Source organism: Rhineura floridana, chromosome 4 (assembly GCF_030035675.1).
Source record: "Rhineura floridana isolate rRhiFlo1 chromosome 4, rRhiFlo1.hap2, whole genome shotgun sequence".
In the NCBI taxonomy this organism is placed as follows: Eukaryota; Metazoa; Chordata; class Lepidosauria; order Squamata; family Rhineuridae; genus Rhineura; species Rhineura floridana.
Window position 1 is genome coordinate 126254595 of NC_084483.1, and position 17779 is coordinate 126272373.

The following is a 17779-nucleotide window of genomic DNA, read 5'->3' on the forward strand; positions in this document are numbered from 1 at the left end:
GTAAAATGGCACTGAGAATGTGCCACCAAAAAAATCTGCTTTATTGGTGGCACACTTTATGTATTGAGATGCACATAATTATGTTTTAATATGTATTTTTACTGTTGTAAATCACTTTGAGATTTCTTTTACTGTTTTATTTATTTGTTTACTTATATCCTGCCCTTCCTCCCAGAAGGAGCCCAGAGTGGCAAACAAAAACATGTGTACACTAGGGACTGCTCTCCTGTTTGCTTTGCTCTCCAACCACATCCACCCCCCTTTACCCCTTGCTAAACCCAAACCCCCTCCCTTTACTTTACTATGAGCAGTATAGTAATGTTAAATAAATCATGCATAGTAATGCCAGATATCACCCAAACACATATAAAGAAAACAGCTTGCTAGTCATGCTAAGTGTAGGCATTTATCCCCAAACTGAGATTTAGCCAGTCACACTACAAACTTGTGCCTGGTTGAATTTTAATCCAGACCTCCTAGATTCAATGAGTAGTCCGGTGGACTGCATTTCACATTAACTAGCTTTAACTTTAAGATTCCATAATGCACCTTCTACCTTAAGGATTTAAAAATAATCGCATGGAAATCTATAAGATCTTACCCAAGTAAGGAATAATGAGTTCTCTTATCTATACAATTTAATCTGCAGCTTCAGCCAATTCCACTTTAAGCAGTGGCTTTCTGTTTGGCTAATGTTTTCCTTTCAGCATTCCTTCATCATTGTACTGGCTTAAACAGATTATTCATTTTGCATAAGCAAACAAGTCACAAGAACAACCTGAAAGAGGAAAAACAATGTCACTCATATGATATAACGTTGTATAGTGATAGTGTGGACTGTACTTCAAAAGGTCAAGGTCAGCCCTAAACTATACCTCATAACTGGTGAAAATTGATATCTATCAGAGGGGATAATATATTGAGACTTCCGCTGCCTTTCCTGCTTGCTCTACACAAACAAATGCTGTGGCTTCATTTTCGTGGTACCAAGAGTCCAATCTTTGCTCTACTTACTTGCTATAATGAAATTCACATTTCAGTTTCCTAACTTTAAAATGTGTTCTAATTGCTCAATTTTTCACTTCCTATGAATTCTGTAAAATGCACAAGGCAAACAAACAAACAAACATTTTGCACTGTCCATTATACAACTAGAGAGAGAGAGAAGAGTTAAAGTGCAGTAATTCAGATAAGTGAGGATGGAAAGTGGTGCATTCTTACTCATTGGTTTTATTCCCTGTGTGTGTAGATTGCTTTTCCAACATGAAAATGTGTGTGCTGTTACTTTTTACTATTGTTAAATAAGAAACTGGGTTCTATTATGCTCTTAGCTGTGCCTGCAGCACAACCATTAACTCCATTCTGTTTGCAAAATGTGTATCTTTGGTGATGAAACTTGAGCGAGAATGAATACTGACATTTTAATGGCTGCTTCTGATTTCATAAAGCTATTTTTATATAAAGATACATTGATAAATCTGTTTTGTGAAGCACCCAAAAATGTAAGCCAGGCTTCAGAAATGGAATAACTATGTCCAGCTCAAGTTTCATTTCCTGGGTTACTATTTTGCTACTGCTCAAGCCGTTGGAAACAGCTGACTTCATCATTTCACACAGAACAGTGCTTCTTGCGTTTGTCCAAGAGACAAAAGGTGGCTAAAGGATTAAGCGATGTGTCTTCACATTCCATTGCAAGAATAATATCCAGGAACCAGGAACTATCCAACACACTTCAGTTTCATGAAGAACCTAGTGAATTATTGCTCCTGGGGAGCTGGGGAATGGTGATTTTCCTAAGGCCAACCTGGGAGCTCACCACTGAGATGAGATTTGAATCCAAATTCAAATGTATTTTAAAGCTAGGGCTCCTAACTTTATCTGACATTACTCCTCTTTAACAGATGAGATTTTTCCTTAAGCCCTGTACTTTCCAGATGATGAGGAAGAAACTGAATGCTATCCTGGTGATTGCATATTTCTAAACTCATGTTTCCAAGATAACACAAATGCAAGGACAGATGGGGACTTGGAAGGGATAACCAACAGGTGGGAAGACTGATTTACCCCTTTGAACCATCAGATTCTCGCTTGCAAATAACCCACCAGCTCTTCTCCCCCCTCAAACAGGGTAAATCTTATCTTGGAGTCTGACTGGAGTCCATGGAGATTTGCAGTCAAGGGAGATTCGCAGGGAAGAATCGGCAGGCAAGATAATGGTAAAGCACTCCCTTCCCACCCACCAATTCTTGCCACAAATACCCCCCATTTCCCCTTGACATTACAAGGTGGGCTTAATTGTTATTAGGAATTCTGTCCAGACAGTGTCTGTCTAAATGTCAGGGGTACCATGTGTATAGTGCTCATGATACTGATGATGGTTGACCCCCAATGTTTGCAACATGTGACACTGAGAGCCAAACAAAGTGTTATGCAGGAGATCCTTGATGGCATTTCCTTACTTTTTTTTTTTTTAAACACCCTGTAATACAATTTGTTTGGAGAAGCAGCAGGAAGTGCCTGTCCGCATGGCAGCATTTCAGTTTAAAAAAGAGGTATGTCATGTGTAGGTATAGGTAAGCCCAAATACTGCACTCAGGTGTGCAAAGAGGGAGCCCAAAGTTGGGATATGATGCTGGCAAAGTTTGTAGTATTGATTATTATAGTCTAGTCAGTTTCAATTCAGGCCTTCAGATTTTGCCTTGAGTCTAGAACTGAAGTGGTTACTGAGATGAAACTGAGGAGGACATCTCCACACTTTGTCTGGAGACCAGAAATGGGCAAATCTGCGAGTTTTGGTTTCTCTCTCTTATTCAGTTCTCCAAATTTCCACATCACTTTGCAATTTGTTTTATAAACAATTCCTCATGAAAATTCATCATCATTTTAGTGTGAATGTCTCCTAATATGCACAGTTTTAATTCAGTTTTTGCCTAATTTTTGCAAGCAAGTCTTTCAACTGTAATGTACTTTTTGTGTTATTTTCACTAATATATTGTTGTGAGCACCCCAATCTCTGAGTGGTGAGTGACTTCCAGAGGTTCCAGTGCTTACCCAGGGTTCGGTTTCATTAGAATGAAGGTGACTGGAGACAGTGATATCTTTACGATATATGGTTTTATTTACTCATATATACAATCTGAGCATTAACACTCAAACACATCTTGCTTCTCCATTAGTTTCTTGGGATTCAGCACAGAGAGCGAGACTCTCTCTCCTTCCAGTGCTCAGGCCAGACTGACTAAAACACACACATGCTACCTCTTGGGCCTAGGAGGGGAGGTGGCTACTCCAATTGTTCCTGTGGCAATAGATCTCCTTTTGACCAAGTCTTTAGACTTTTAGATCAGGTACTTGACTGACCCATTAACTTAACAAAGAAACTGGCTTGACCACTTCAGCAGGTTCCTTCTGTTACAAATCCCAACTTTTACAGCTACTAAATCACAAGCTTGAAGGGGATCCAAACACATCATCCATATCAATCCTCCAATCCTATAACAATATGCATTTTATGCACACTTTACCTAGTATATGCATTTTATTACACTTTTTTGCTAGAGAATACGCACTGCAAAATTTGGAGTAGTGTGAATTTCAAAGGATGGCTGTGTTTCAGTTTGTGTAATGTTTTGAAAAGAGCAAACTAAATGCAACCTGAATCAAATTTCTTCCCCACCTACAGTGGAGACTAATCAATTTCAGCTCACCTGTAGTAACTACACTGCAAGTAGAATGCAGCCCCTCCTATACACTGGAATGCATTGTCACCCAGACTTTAAAAAATGCAGAGTGGAGAGCAGAATAGCTTCTATCCTCTACACAGCATAGCTATCCAGCAACTATTTTAGTTCTTGTAACCCGTTATGTGTAGAGTGGCTACTGCCTTTGAATTGGGACTTCCAGAACTATTTTGCTAGAAAGCAGGGATGTAGAACCTATGGCCATCCAGATGTTGCTGGACTCCAGCTCCTATCAGCCCCAATCACATGGCCAGTGGTCAGGGATGATGGGAATTGTAGTCCAGCAACAGTCAAAGGGCTGTGGGTTCCCCATCTTTGCTATAATGGCTAAAATAAGATGGGGGCATATCTTGGCCTTATAGTCAAGAAAAGCCTTAATTTTTCCATATTATTAGCTAATTAAAAGGGCTACAATTATCCGTTTGTTTCCCATTCCTGCACCGGAATAGCATCAGTTACATTGATAGTTGCTCTATCTCGTTGCTGATATTTATTCCCTTATTTCTGAACATGTTAGATGAAACAGATGCTTTACTGTTTTCATTTTCTTGATCTCACCAGCTCAGTCAAATTTTTATAAAAACGAGTTAAGCTTTTCAGGGTTATAAGATCTCAGATATTGCCAGTGGTTTTAAATTCAAGAAAGGGAGTGATATTGCTGTTGCTCAATAACATGTTATTTTCCTATAAAACCTTCTATGGTTACCATTTCTTTGCCATGCCTAGACATCTGAGGAGCCCTATTTGTTCAGCTCAGCTATGCCTTATGGATCATGTAGGTCTCAGCTTGTATGATTACAGGATAAACATCTCAATCTACTCCTGCTAAACCTCTTTGGCTTTGCATCAAATGTCACTTCCTTCAGAGTTGCATTCTCCCCCCCCCAAAATGCATTCATTTTGGGAGTGGAGCAAAATGGAGGCAGAAAGAAAATATGTTACTGCTTAGGAGAGAACTCACAAAATGTGAAAGTGAGCCAGGGCTTCCCAGTGCAATGCAGTTAAAACAGGGGTTTAAATGGAAAGGAATCCCCCAAGGATACTTGGTTAAATATCCATGAAATATCCAATATCCATTATTCAATACTAGTAATTGACAGTACTTGACACTTGACATCTAATATTTGATTTTAAATAGCAGGCCACATTGCCTCTTATTGTTCACCTCAGGACAGAAATTCTGGGGCAAAAGGCCTGGAAGAAAGCACAGCAGCCTATAGTGTCTCTAAACTCCAGCTTTCATCAGCCCTAGCCAGGGATGATGGGAGTTGTAGTCCAACAACATCTGGAGTGCCACAGGTTAGCCAACCTTGGTCTATTAGCTGTTTAGTGCAGTTCAGTTCAACTTAATAAATAACCCCTACTTTCTCTTTGAGTATCATGTTTAGGCATTGATGAAGTGTGTGTGTGTATCTATCTATATGTATATGTGTATGTGTGGGTGTATATGTATATGTGTGTATCTATATACTGTATATATATATATATATATATATATGTATATGTGAGTGTGTATATATATATTTGCATTTTAGGATATCTGGAAATTACTTGCAACACTAGCCTCTAGGCATTGTAATATTTATTTTAAAACAAGTTATGAAAATATAAAATTAAATTGTCTGGGCTAAATATATAATCCTCTGTGAGTTTCTATCTGCCTAAGTCAGTCTGCCTCCATTTCAAAAGGACAAGACTGGATGGAGTCATCCTTGCTGACATTCCAGGCACTAGCTACTACTCATCCCATGTGAATTGCTCAACTTGCTGGCTTCATATACTCCCAGACAGTATCAAAACAACTGAGATGTGTATTGCCTAGGACAAACTTAAATTTACCCTATCTTATGTTCTTGGCAAGAGAACTATCACTGTCACCCTGGCCTATCATTCTTCTTCCTAGATCGCATTGTGATTTTTAGATAGAGCCAATTTCATGGCTAAGGTTAGCAGTAAGGGGAAAAAAATCTAAAGCTGGTGTTAGGGGCTTGAGGCTTCAGACTCTACAAGTGGAACTGGCAAAAGCCGAATTCCATGCTGCACAAGAAGCAGGGAGGGTCCTGAATTTTTAATTCGGGCTGATGCTATATGGCAGGTGGAATTCAATAACACACCGTCAAGTGCAGGTTGCACAATTAAAGTGGATTTGGTGCTCTTGCGCACAAGCCTGCTTCTAAACCACCACTTTTTGCCCTAAGGAAAACGCACAGAAAATATGTGTTAACAGTGGCTTGATATGATTATCATATAACCTCCTTGCAAACAAATCTGAAGTAATTCTTAATAAACAGCAGATGTTGTATAACCTTCCCACACACTTTTGAGGAAACAAATCAGAAGGAATGCTCAATAAAGTAGTCAGGCTATTTTGCTTTGGATTTGTCTGTCATGAAGTAAGATTTAACCTCTGGGATTATTATACCAGCTAGGACCAGTAAGATAGATCCAATGCTTGCTTTTTATTTGCTTGATGGCATTTATTTGTGTAAATAAAGTTAACTTCTTAGGGCTCATCCAGACGACTGCAAAATGTGTGACACGCCTGCTATGTGTGTTCATTATTTTTCGGTCGTCCAAATGACGTCTCGTGCTGTTACACATTTTCGTGGGTTAAATCCACTCCTTGCAATACTGGCAAAAATGCGATTTGCTGTTTAAAATCGGGAATCATCTGCTCTGCCTTCAGGAGTTAGGATGGACTAATACCGTGGACTTTACAGCTGATGGGCGGTTCTTGGGTGTTTCCCCTTGCCCCTTCTCCTCATTCCAGCCAATCACATATCTGCACTTTTGCACATGTGCGCGAATAAGCCCAGGAAAATTGAACCAATCATTGCAATGGTGGGGTGTTGGGGGGGGTCTGCAACTACTGCGCAGATGCATTTTATTTTTTGCCAGCCTGCAAACTGGGCAGCCACTCTGGGTGAGATCTGCAATGCACAGCAAGCGAGAAGTGGGGGGTCGGTTTCAGCCTGCCTCCGAAAGCTTTGTCAATTTCATTCTGCTTGCTGGAGTTTTTGCTTCAAATCAGAAAAGCATACATTGGTTTAAGTGAAATATCGCAAATGCAAACAAGAAAAGGGCTTCTGGTCGGTTTCAAGCCTTCTCCGGAAAGCTTTGTCAATTTCATTCTCCGTGGGAAGGAAAGGGAGAAGGGGGGGGACATGTTTCTTGCTTTTTTGGAGAAATAAGTGCAATTGCCAGCGTGTGTATCTCCTTAAATATCAATAAAGGCAGAAAAACATACATTCGTTTAAGTGTAATATCGCAAATGCAAACAAGAAAAGTGCTTCTGGTCGGTTTCAAGCCTGCTCCGGAAAGCTTTGTCAATTTCATTCTCCTGGGAAGGTAGGCGTGAAACTGACCAGCAGCCTTTCCTTTCCAGGCGAGAACTTCTTTACAGCCATATTGTGCTTCCTTGCAAAGGGGGAGAGGAGCATATGTAATTTTTTGGCTGACCAATTGGTTGATAGGGGGAGGTTTTAGAGGCGGAGCTTGGAAAAAGCGAAAAGAATGTAGGGGTCTTACTGCTGCGTGTGCGGGTGCAAAAAAAGTTTTTTTAATTGAGAAAGAGCGAACTAAAAGGCAAAGTGAGGACTATCAGATGACAAACCGAATATGGAAACCGTGGATTATCCCACTCCGTTTGGATAAGCCCTCAGTTAAGTAAGTCTACATGTTGTAATTAGGGCAAATCGTAACCTATTTGATTTTACTCCATGTTAATGCCTTTATCCCTTTGACCAAGTTACACAGAGAGAAAAAATAGCTCTTTGGGTTACTGATGGGAAGCTTTCAGAGTTATAACTCAGGACCCCAGTTAGATCTCTTCACTGGGCCACCTCAACAAGTGGTGACAGATGCTGATTTTAGAATGTTTTAGGGTGGAAAAGCTGGAACACCCAGACACCCACCTAGTGATGGTTTTGAACATTATCTGAGAATAGCTCCAAAGACGAGTCCAGGTGGACTTGTAATGCTCAACTCAAAGTGAGCCAAGTCTTACAACCATGAAAGTAATTCTCAGTAATTAAAATCTGAGCTGGAGAGGAATTGAAGCTTTCCCCCCACCCCTGCCTCTCATCTGTATGCAAGTACTCTTTCAAGCCCCACCCCCATATCTTTTTGCTGCTTTGGCAATAGTGGAAGGGAAGGGGATCTCTGCATTCTCTCCCTCATGTCTGGCATGCTGCTATGGCTGCATGCCAGATGAAAGGTATGCTGGGAAATGCAGTTTTTCCACCACTGTTGGCCCATGTCAGTAGCCACTGCAGAATACCAGTTGTTAGAAAGGGGAGGGGGAAGAGAGGACTTTCTCCCTTTCCTTGCCTCAGTGCTGCCATCAGAGTAACAACAAAGGCCAATGTAGAGGGGTGGGCATTGGAGGGATGGTTGGGTTGGGTTGGGTTGGGGGCATGGGAGGTTGTTGCTGAACTTATATCATCAGGTGTGGAGCAGGATCCCTTAGGTAAGGAGCATTGCACAGTTCATAGAGCATACTCTTAGCATCCAGAAGGTCCTAGTTCCAATCATTCACATATCCAGTTAAAAGGAACAAGTAGCAAGTAATGGGGAAAGACCTCTCCTTGCCTGCAACCCTGGAGAACTGCTGCCAGTCAGAGTAGACAATACTGGGTTAGATGGGCAAACAGAAGAGATATGTTCTTCTGAAACAGGCTTGGGACTGAGTTATGGGCTGTTTGAATTCATTTTTAAATACCAGTTCTGGGCCTGACTAGTGAGACTTTATCTATCATTAAAATGGAAACGGACTGCCTTCAAGTCGGCCCGACTTATGGCAACCCTATGAACAGGGTTTTCATGGTAAGCGGTATTCAGAGGGGGTTTACCATTGGCTCCCTCTGAGATTGAGAGGCAGTGACTGGCTGAAGGTCACCCAGTGAGCTTCATGGCTGTGTGGGGATTTGAACCCTGGTCTCCCAGGTCATAGTCCTAACCACTCTAATCACTACGCCACACAGGCTCTCTTATCTATCATTACATCTGTCTAATCTCCCAATAACCACAGGGACAGGGGAGTGGAGGTAAGGAGAGAGGTAGGAGATATCCAGTGGTCTCCAGGGACATCATGCAAAGCCCCAACATCTCTCTGTTTACTTTTTAGCTTTCTCTTCAACAGAGTCTTGTCTTGTGCTACTTTGTAGTACTTATTTGATAAGTAAAGCTGATGAGACTGGTTGACTGATTTTTATTTTGTTTCAAAGTTCATTTAGCTCTTGGAAATGAAAACCAACTTTCAAGTGATACAGGTTGACTTCTGCCTCTTTGATCCAGAGCAGCTCCTTTAGTTCCAGAAAGAGGATTCCCTTCAAGATCCCAAGCTTGTTCTTTTTCTTCTGGGTAATTTGTTTTTTTTAAAAACACTCTATGTTAGCAAACACTATGTGATGTGGAACATGGCAGGATGCCCCCAGGGTAAGATAAACTGTGCTGCTGGGCTCAGAACTAATTATCCTCAAAGACCCCACAGCTAGAATGGACCAAAAAAATATAATGGTATTTTGTGGCTACATAGAAAATTTGGCAACAGCATTCCCGCCATACACGATTAGATGGCTATTGTGCTTGCTATTGTAGTCTAGCATTTGCTTGCTGTGTCTCTACAGGCTACATTTGTTTTGTATTTGACAAGAACTCTTCATCTTCTCTCCTGTGGGTATGCTTGTGTGTACACTTACAGGACTTTTGTCTCATTGGCATTTAGATTCCCCCCCCCCACTGTTGATGCATAAGGTTTTTTTTTATCAAGTCTTGATTAATTAGGAAGCACACTAGCAGAGCACCCACAGCAGCAGCCTAAAGGACTCCTCCCCCAGCCTTCAAAGTAAAATGCTAATTACACAAGCACACATTCTAGTAAAGTACTTTCAGGTGATGTTTGCTAATAAACAAGTGGAAGCTTGCAAGAAATGTGCGAGTAGGCTTTCTATTGAAGACTTAGTAGAGTATATGCGGAACAGAGATGCTGATGAAGCACACAGAGCTTAGACCAAGAAGGCTTTGGGAGCTCATAATGAAAATCTCAAAGAGGCAAACACTTCAGTTCTTCTTCACCTTGGATAAAAGTCCAACTTGGAGAAGAATCTCCAGCTTACTCCAAGTTTACTAATTTAAACCCACCAAATGAGAGCTTCATGTGGCCAGGAGAAGCCTCACTGGGATCTGTCTTGACAGAACAAAGCTGTCACAGGCAGGCAAGGATACAAGAAGTTTGAAAGCTTCCCCCAAACCAGTTGTTAACAGCTGCACCTACTAGAATGCTTGAGGCACTGTGTGTGTGTGTGTGTGTGTGTGTGTGTGTGTGTGTGTGTGTGTGTGTGTGTGTGTGTACACAGGTCCCTCCTTCCTGTGGTTTTCCCAGGATAAATCTCCCACAGCTAAACAAAACTGTAATCTGGTGTTAGTGTTAATGTTGATTGGAGTGTTTTATTATTGTAATTTTGATTGTTGTGAACCTGTTGGAATTCAGTGAAAATGATTTTTAATAAATACATAACTATGATAGGCAGGGATCTGGGAAGCCTGCAAAGGATCCCTAATTGTTACCAGTGTGGAAGGAGTTTGGGATTGAAATTTGGATTAGACTAGAAACAAAACAAGCTATTTCTCAGTTTTTTGAATGATGCAGCTGGCATTCTAGCAGAAGGTTTGGACAAGGCAAAGAGCCAAGTTGGACTTCTCCCCATGGCATTAGGGTTCTAGTCTAAACTGATTGGTGAATTCTGGAGAAATGCACATTTTGAAATTGAGGGCCTTTTCATAAAGAAAATAAGTTTATTATTTTATTTGCATAATTTATATGCCACATTACCTGCCAGCTCAAATCCATTTTAAACAACAATCAACACAGAATCATGTGAAGGAGGGGAGTAGGATCTTTTCTTCTGGTCCCACCCCTGTCCTCCATGCATTGATCCTAAGGATGGAACACAGCCTATACTCATGCAAATTGTATGTATATATAGAGCCTATGTGTGTACAAGTTGTGTGTCAGCTCTTTCCCAAATTTAGGAGCAATGTCTGGAAGTCTTTGGGTATGGCCAGTGGGCACAATCCTGTTCTCCCCCTCTGTGCAGCGATACACATCTGGTTGGCCACTGTGGGAAACAGAATGCTGGACTAGATCAGCAGAAGGCTGTTCTTAAGAAGAGTTTAGTAACATCCACACCATACATTTAAAGCACCTATATACCATGTTAACAGTCATAGAGGTTCCAGGGAGCTGTAGGTATTCTGTGACTCAGCACTCTTAAGAAACTACAGTTCCCAGGATTCTTTGGGGGAATTAAAGTGATATAAGAGTGCTGTAAATACATGGTCTGGATGTAACCTGGGATAAAAGAAATGCATGTCTTCACCATGGGTAATACTAATGCCAAAGTACTTTCAGCAATCGGAAAGGTGTTGTTTGTCTCCAGCAAGGCAGCCCCCTGTAAAGAAAGCAGCCAACAAGGTGAGCAATGCAAAAAGGGTCATCACATACAGGCTGCTGTTTTAGATAAAACAGAATAGAGTTACCTTTTGCCCTCATCAAGGTGGTAATCCAGACCTCACAAGAAAGAAAGCAACCTTTCTACCCACCTATTTTTCTTTTTTAAAAAAGTCTGGGTTCTCTTCATCTAAGTCTGACTCAGAGTATACCCATTGAAATTAATGAACCTAAGTTAGTCATGTCTATTAACTTAAAGGGGTCCACTCTGAGTAGAACTACCACCTTTAATTTAATACCACCACCCTCCAATTTGGAAATATGTTCTCTAAGCCATTATACTCTACTTAAAACCATCTAATCTTTTATTAATATATGTGGTCCTTAAAAAGTACCTTCAGACTTCAGTAAGTAGATTCATATGCAGTGCGATATTTTAACTAACTGCAGAATGTGCTCACATATCCCTGAGTGAAAGGGACATGCTTGGGGGAGTGTGAAACAGGCCCTGTAGAGCTCAAACTGTAATCCTCTCTACACTCTCCCGTTGCTTTCTCCAGGCGATGCAGCTGAGAAAACTTGAAGAACAGCCTTCCAACATCCAAAGAATTCTGAACTGTCAAGTCGGCGCAGCAAATATGCAGCTGGCATTCATAAATTAGAATTTTCTAAACAGGGCCCTTGGAACTTGTGCATTCATACGTTGCAGTCACAAAACTGTGAATTTTCTGATTTTTGACACACTCTGATAAGATTTTTTTAAAAACCCAAAACCACACACCACAGTTAAATTCACTCCTGCTGGCGGAATTGCAGAAGTAATTTCTCTGACAATGGAGACTTTTGAGATTTCTTATCCATTGGGATGGAAAGTAATTTATCGATTCCTGTTAACTCCAGCCCCAATAAGAGATGCCTTTATTTTCCTCTTAGGGAGCATAAAATGCATGCCACCTATATTTCATATGCTAACATGAATTTCTCAATTCAGATTGCTGGAGCCTCCTGTTTCTGAAACCTGTCTTCAAAGAGAGAAGTATCACTTTTAATAGCACTTCTTATTTGCTGTGCAGCTCTTACAAGCAGAATTATGAAGTGTGTGATGTCTGCTTATATTTGACTGTGCAGTCTCTTTGAGGTATTCCATGGGTACTTGGGACTTTTCTGGTCCCTCTCAGTTTTGTATATACATGTTTTCTCTGCATATACTTTGTTTCTCAAACCAGTTTTTCCTAGACCAGGGCTACATTCCTATTTATCTGGTAGAGGGTCCCAATGAAAATAATGGGCAGCACCGGCACCAGTGGAAGGCCAGGTTGGGCACTGGCCGAGGATCCCTGCGGTTCAGAAGGGCCCCAAGGTCCAGCAGGCCTGGCCCTGGAGAGCAGCAGGACAGGGAAAAGGGCCAGCTGATGCCTCCTCACAGATGTGATGGCAAGTGGCCCTTTCTTTGCATTCGCGGGCAGGTGAGAGAACGGAGGAAGTTTGTTCCTGTGGCATCACTGTCCTCCTCTCCCAATGGGTGGGGCAACTGAGGCAGCAGCAGCTCCCCCTGAAAAGTTGAATTGGAGGAAGAGGCGGTGGCAAGGGGCTCAGTGTCAGACCTGCAGCATCCTGCTTTCATGCCATTGCCTCCTCTTCCTCTGCTTTGGTCTGTCAGAGGGGGGGCTGAGCCTCTGCAGCCACTGCCTGAATTGCCCCATCTGTAGGGAAAGGAGGAGGAGGATGGTTGCAGCCATTTTTTTTGTGCTCATGGGAGGGAGAGAGTGGAGGTGGATTATCCCTGCACTGCTGCTGCCATTCTCCTCCTCCTCTCCTTGTGGGCAGGTCAACTGAGATGGTGGTTGCTCCCCCGACAGGCCAAAGAGGAGGCGGTGGTGGCGGCATGAAAGGAAGATGCTGCAGTTCCAACACTGAGCCCACCGCCATTAAGCAGGAGGTTCTGGATGGGCATCTGCAGAGTACAGAATGTGCCACCCCTGCATCTTCTGCATCACTCTGGGGGTGGGCGGGAGGAGAACCGTTTTGGGGCACCCTGAGCTGAGCGACACGGTGGGCCTCTTGAGAGTCAGTGGAGTGGGCCTTAAAAGGAGGGAAGGAGGGAGAGGGCTTTGCTTTGCTAGGTAGGTGCCCTCCCCCCTTTCAAGACACCTTCCTAAATGAGCCCTGGATATCTGTGCCCAAGGGCCCTCAGTAACCTGGAGCTGACCCTGATAGTGGGACTTATTTCTGAGGAAACATGCATGGGTTTGTACTGGAAGGCTATAATGCTACACATAGTTAGGAACAAATGAAGCTGCCTTATACTGAGTTAAGCCACAGGTCCATCTGGCTCAGTACTGTTTACACTGACTGCCAATGGCTCTCCAGGGGACAATCCCAGCCCTACCTGGAAATGCTGGGGATTGTACCTGGGATGTTCTGCATGCACAGCAGATGATGCACCTCTGAGATATGCCTTTTCCCTGCAAGTAAGCCCAATTGAACCCAATACTAATTATGTCTAAGAAAACATGCCTAGGTTTGAGCTCTTCAAGGGGCCACACCAAAGTTCCTCAGACATCTGAGATGGGGCTGTCATGGTTCTGCAAGGGGTTGCAGTTGGGACAACAGAGCAGCCTAATTACATTCTGCCTAATTACTTTACTTTGGAGAATGGAAAGTTCTTACTTGCACCTGTTGGATTCAGCAATGGCAACCTCTAGATCTATCTGTCCAGGAAGACTAAGCGATGGTAAATTGGCCACTGGGAATAAGGAATAAGAATTTCCCATATCCCCTGCTCAATGATACAGTATGTTTCATATAAGGCCATCAGATAGTTATGAAATGGCCGTTGCTCAAGCAACATAGATGAATTCACAATTTAATGTGGAGAACTCATAAAATGTTATTTTCTGGGAAACCAAAAACAACCCAATTCCATGATTGTGTTGCTTATTCTTTACTGGACATCCCTACCAAGTCTGACTGGATACAGTCTCCTGACAAAAAATGTCCATTGGGGTGATAATGTAAACCGCCCAGAGAGCTTTGGCTACAGGGTGGTATATAAATACAATAATAAATAAATAAATGTGTCATACTGAAAGTGCTATAAATCCTCTACAGTTCCCACAGACAGTTTTGTAAGCAGACCATTCCAAAAGCCGCCTCATCAGAGTCCTTGTAAATCAGGTGCCATCTGGTGTGTTTGCATTAATTCATCCACATTGCCTGTTATTCTTGTGCAAAATGGCAAAGAAGGCTGAGTTCAATGCAATTAGGATCAGCTGCAATCTTAGCTTATTGGGATATTACTGTACGCACAAATCCAGCAGGTAACTGGATGTATTCCAAAGAGAGCTGGAACCACAACTTTGTTTTTGGGAATGTGTGAAACATTTCACCTGCTTCACTTCAGTGAGTCACTGTTGTTTTAGCATTTGTATATATGTTTGCCTGTGAACATGTCCAATCCAATTTAGCCTTCTATCCCCTCCTAACCTCAAGGCTTAGGCTGGTGAATTTTTTCTTAGGCCTCTTTTGCTCCATTTTAATAATAGAAGAAATGAGTTTGACAAACAGAGATTTACCAGAGCTTGTTCAGTGAACTTATAAGGGGTGGGGGAGAAATTTAATTCAGTTTGCATTTAAAGGCAAACTTGCACTTCTTGAAATAATATGCGAACTGAAAAACTGCCATCCTTCAAAATTCACATTTATCTGAATTTTGTAATGCAGTTCTTCAGCCAAGCAAAGTTAATAAAAATCCATATGTTGGGGTAAAGTGTCCATAACAATTCATATTTTAGTGAAAATAACATAAAAAATGCATTATATTAGGGAAAATTGCTTTGCGAAAATGTTTATATTGGGGAAATTGAATATAAAAATGAGTACAGTAGGAGAAATCTCTGCAAAAATGCTGATTTATATTCATGAGAACTTTTTTTAGAAATTGCAAACTAATGTGGTAATGTGGAGAACTGAATTTAAGACTGGAAAAAATGAGAAATGGAGGGAACCCAAAATCAATATATTTACTCACCTTTGTTGTGACTAAGGATTCACAAACGGATTCAAATATGGAGTCCTCCTATATGGACAGGGAGCAGGAAGGGCTTCCCTAGGCCTCAGTGATAGATAGACTACAATTCCAATGACACCAAGGTAGAGGCCACCCCCAACCAATCTTGATGCAAGGAACACAGAGATCATGGCCCTTCTCTCTTGCTCACGCACACAAGCACAAGCATAGTGTGGGAACGTTTTGTGTGATTATTATTATTATTATTGTTATTGTTATTATTATTATTATTTTATTATTATTACTTAAATTTATACCCTGCCTTATGGCCAAAAAGCCCTCAAGGCGGCTTACAAAAAAAGCATGAATATAGCAATACATCAATAGAACAGAATACATCAATAAAATAATACAATTCTCAAAATTAAATAACAAATAACATTATTAAAAGCAAATTATTGAGCAAGTGTTACTTTAAATACTTGTATACGCATGTCCATTGTCGCAGCTCTTGCGTACGGCGATGTTGTGCTTGCGGCACACGCGGTACTTGCTGCTGTCCTAGTTCTAGGCCCTCCAAGCAGATGAATTCAGTTGTTGCTTCATAGGCAATCCTATTGCCCCTTGTTCTGGTTGTAACGATTCTTCCAGGCCAGGAAACACAGGAGTCGGAGACAATGCTTCTCCCTGCTTTGCCAGCCTTGGATGAGGTTGGTGTATTTGCTCAGAGAGCCCTCGAGCACTGTCTCCGTCTTCCTGCCTGCCGCCAGCCCCCCACCAGTAATATCTGAAGCAATCATGCCGATGATCTGGAAATGGCCTCCTCCTCCAAGAGACTCAGGCTGCAAACCTATCCACATTCACCCAAGGAAGATGCTGAGGGTAGAGATACTTCCTGCTCTGCCTCTGATCCCATCCCTGTGGGGAAACATAGTCATATGAATTGGTGTTTCCCACCCATTTTGAAGAGTGCCACTCAAATGGCATAACCATGTGCAATTGGCCCCGCTGACCATTGTTTAATTCACACACAACAGTACCATGGACTCATACCACATGGAAGCAGCTTCCACATCACAGGGTACATATATGAATGGGCCAGTGCCTGGCTAATATAGTTGTTATACATGGTGTCAAACCAAACCTAAAGGATTTAACCCCTGACCAACCAATGGATACCAATGAATGAATAAAATCAAGGTCTAAATAATCTTTCTCCAAATTTTGTGGTGCACCTCTCCAACCAAATAATGTGTACAGAAATACTTACGGGAAGGTGCACAAAAGTGCACATAGCAGTGAAAATTACATATAAAATGCATTATATTGTTGCGCGCCTCCCCAATCTCCAAGCGGTGAGATCACCGGGGTCCCTACGCTCATCCAGGGTTTGGTTTCCTTTGGGAAGAAGGTCAGTGGAGACTACGTTGTCTTTATGAAATATGGTTTATTTATTTACACAAATTCCAACCTGAGCTTAGGATGGAGGGGTTCAAGGCATCAGCAGTCCAACATCCAGCTTTTCCATCTGTATTACAGGAGGCACCCCAAATGCCATGGTGCAGAGAGCCAGTCTCTCCGCCTGCCTCCAGTTCCCAAGCATTCTCCAGTCACAACTAAAACTACAAGCCTCTCCTGGGCTCCAGGAAGGGGGGATGTTCTCCAGAAGAGTTTCAATGACAAAAGGGTCTTCCCAGCTCATTCACCAGTTGCTGGGCAACCAATAATCCCATCATCCTACCTGGCCACTCTATTTGTTTAACAAAGGAGACACTCATCTGACCAACAGAGCGAGTTTCTTTCCCCCCAGGCGCAAGTCTCTAAATCAGAGGCTGGAAGGGGACCCACAGGGATCATCCATTCCAACCCCCCAAAACTTGTAACAACATTAGGGAAAATTGTTTCCAAATGTGTGTATTAGGCAAAGCTGAATGCAAAAATGTATGTATTAGGCAAAACTGCACATAAAATGTGAATATTAGTAGAAATATGCACCAAAATGCTGAAAATTCTCATAAGAGCTTTTTTGTTTGAAAAGAAAGCGATGCAGACATATGGATAACTGAACTTAAGACTAGAATTAGGAGAAATGGAGAGAAACTGATTTGGTCAATATTGTATGTTCTATTGGTTATCAGCCACAGACCTATTTTTGTAAGGTTTTAAAATATTTGTATATCTATTTGATAGAAATACATTATGTTTATTTGGACATTGTCTTTATTCATTCATCATACATGATGCCAAAACACTGTTCTTTCAATATTTAATGAAAATGCTGCTTTTCTTCCTTTTTTGTTTTGCTCTCTTTCCCTATGTTTGGCAAGCAGAGCAAGAAATGTGCTTGCAATGACAGCACATACCTCCTGTATGCTTTTAAAATGAAACACTTCTGTCTTCTCACACTCCTCCATTGAGGTTTTTGCTGTACCTTTGTGATTGAATCACATTGTCTAATGCTCTTCATGGTTCTTGGATTCAAGCCTATCGGAAAAAGATCAGATAGGTGATAATTATAAAATGCAGCATAAAGGTACTATTTATTGCTTCTTTCTTGGGCAAACCTCCTACCGACATATG

At 41.7% G+C, this 17779-nt stretch overlaps 1 long non-coding RNA gene across 1 annotated transcript in view; it reads right to left on the reverse strand.

Annotated features, from left to right (window-relative positions):
- Positions 1–15696: 15696 nt before the first annotated feature.
- LOC133384436 (uncharacterized) overlaps positions 15697–17779 on the reverse strand; it is a 93396-nt gene continuing 91313 nt past the window's right edge. The window contains exon 5 of the long non-coding RNA XR_009762560.1: positions 15697–16117. This is a non-coding gene — a long non-coding RNA (uncharacterized LOC133384436). The remainder of the gene's footprint in view (positions 16118–17779) is intronic.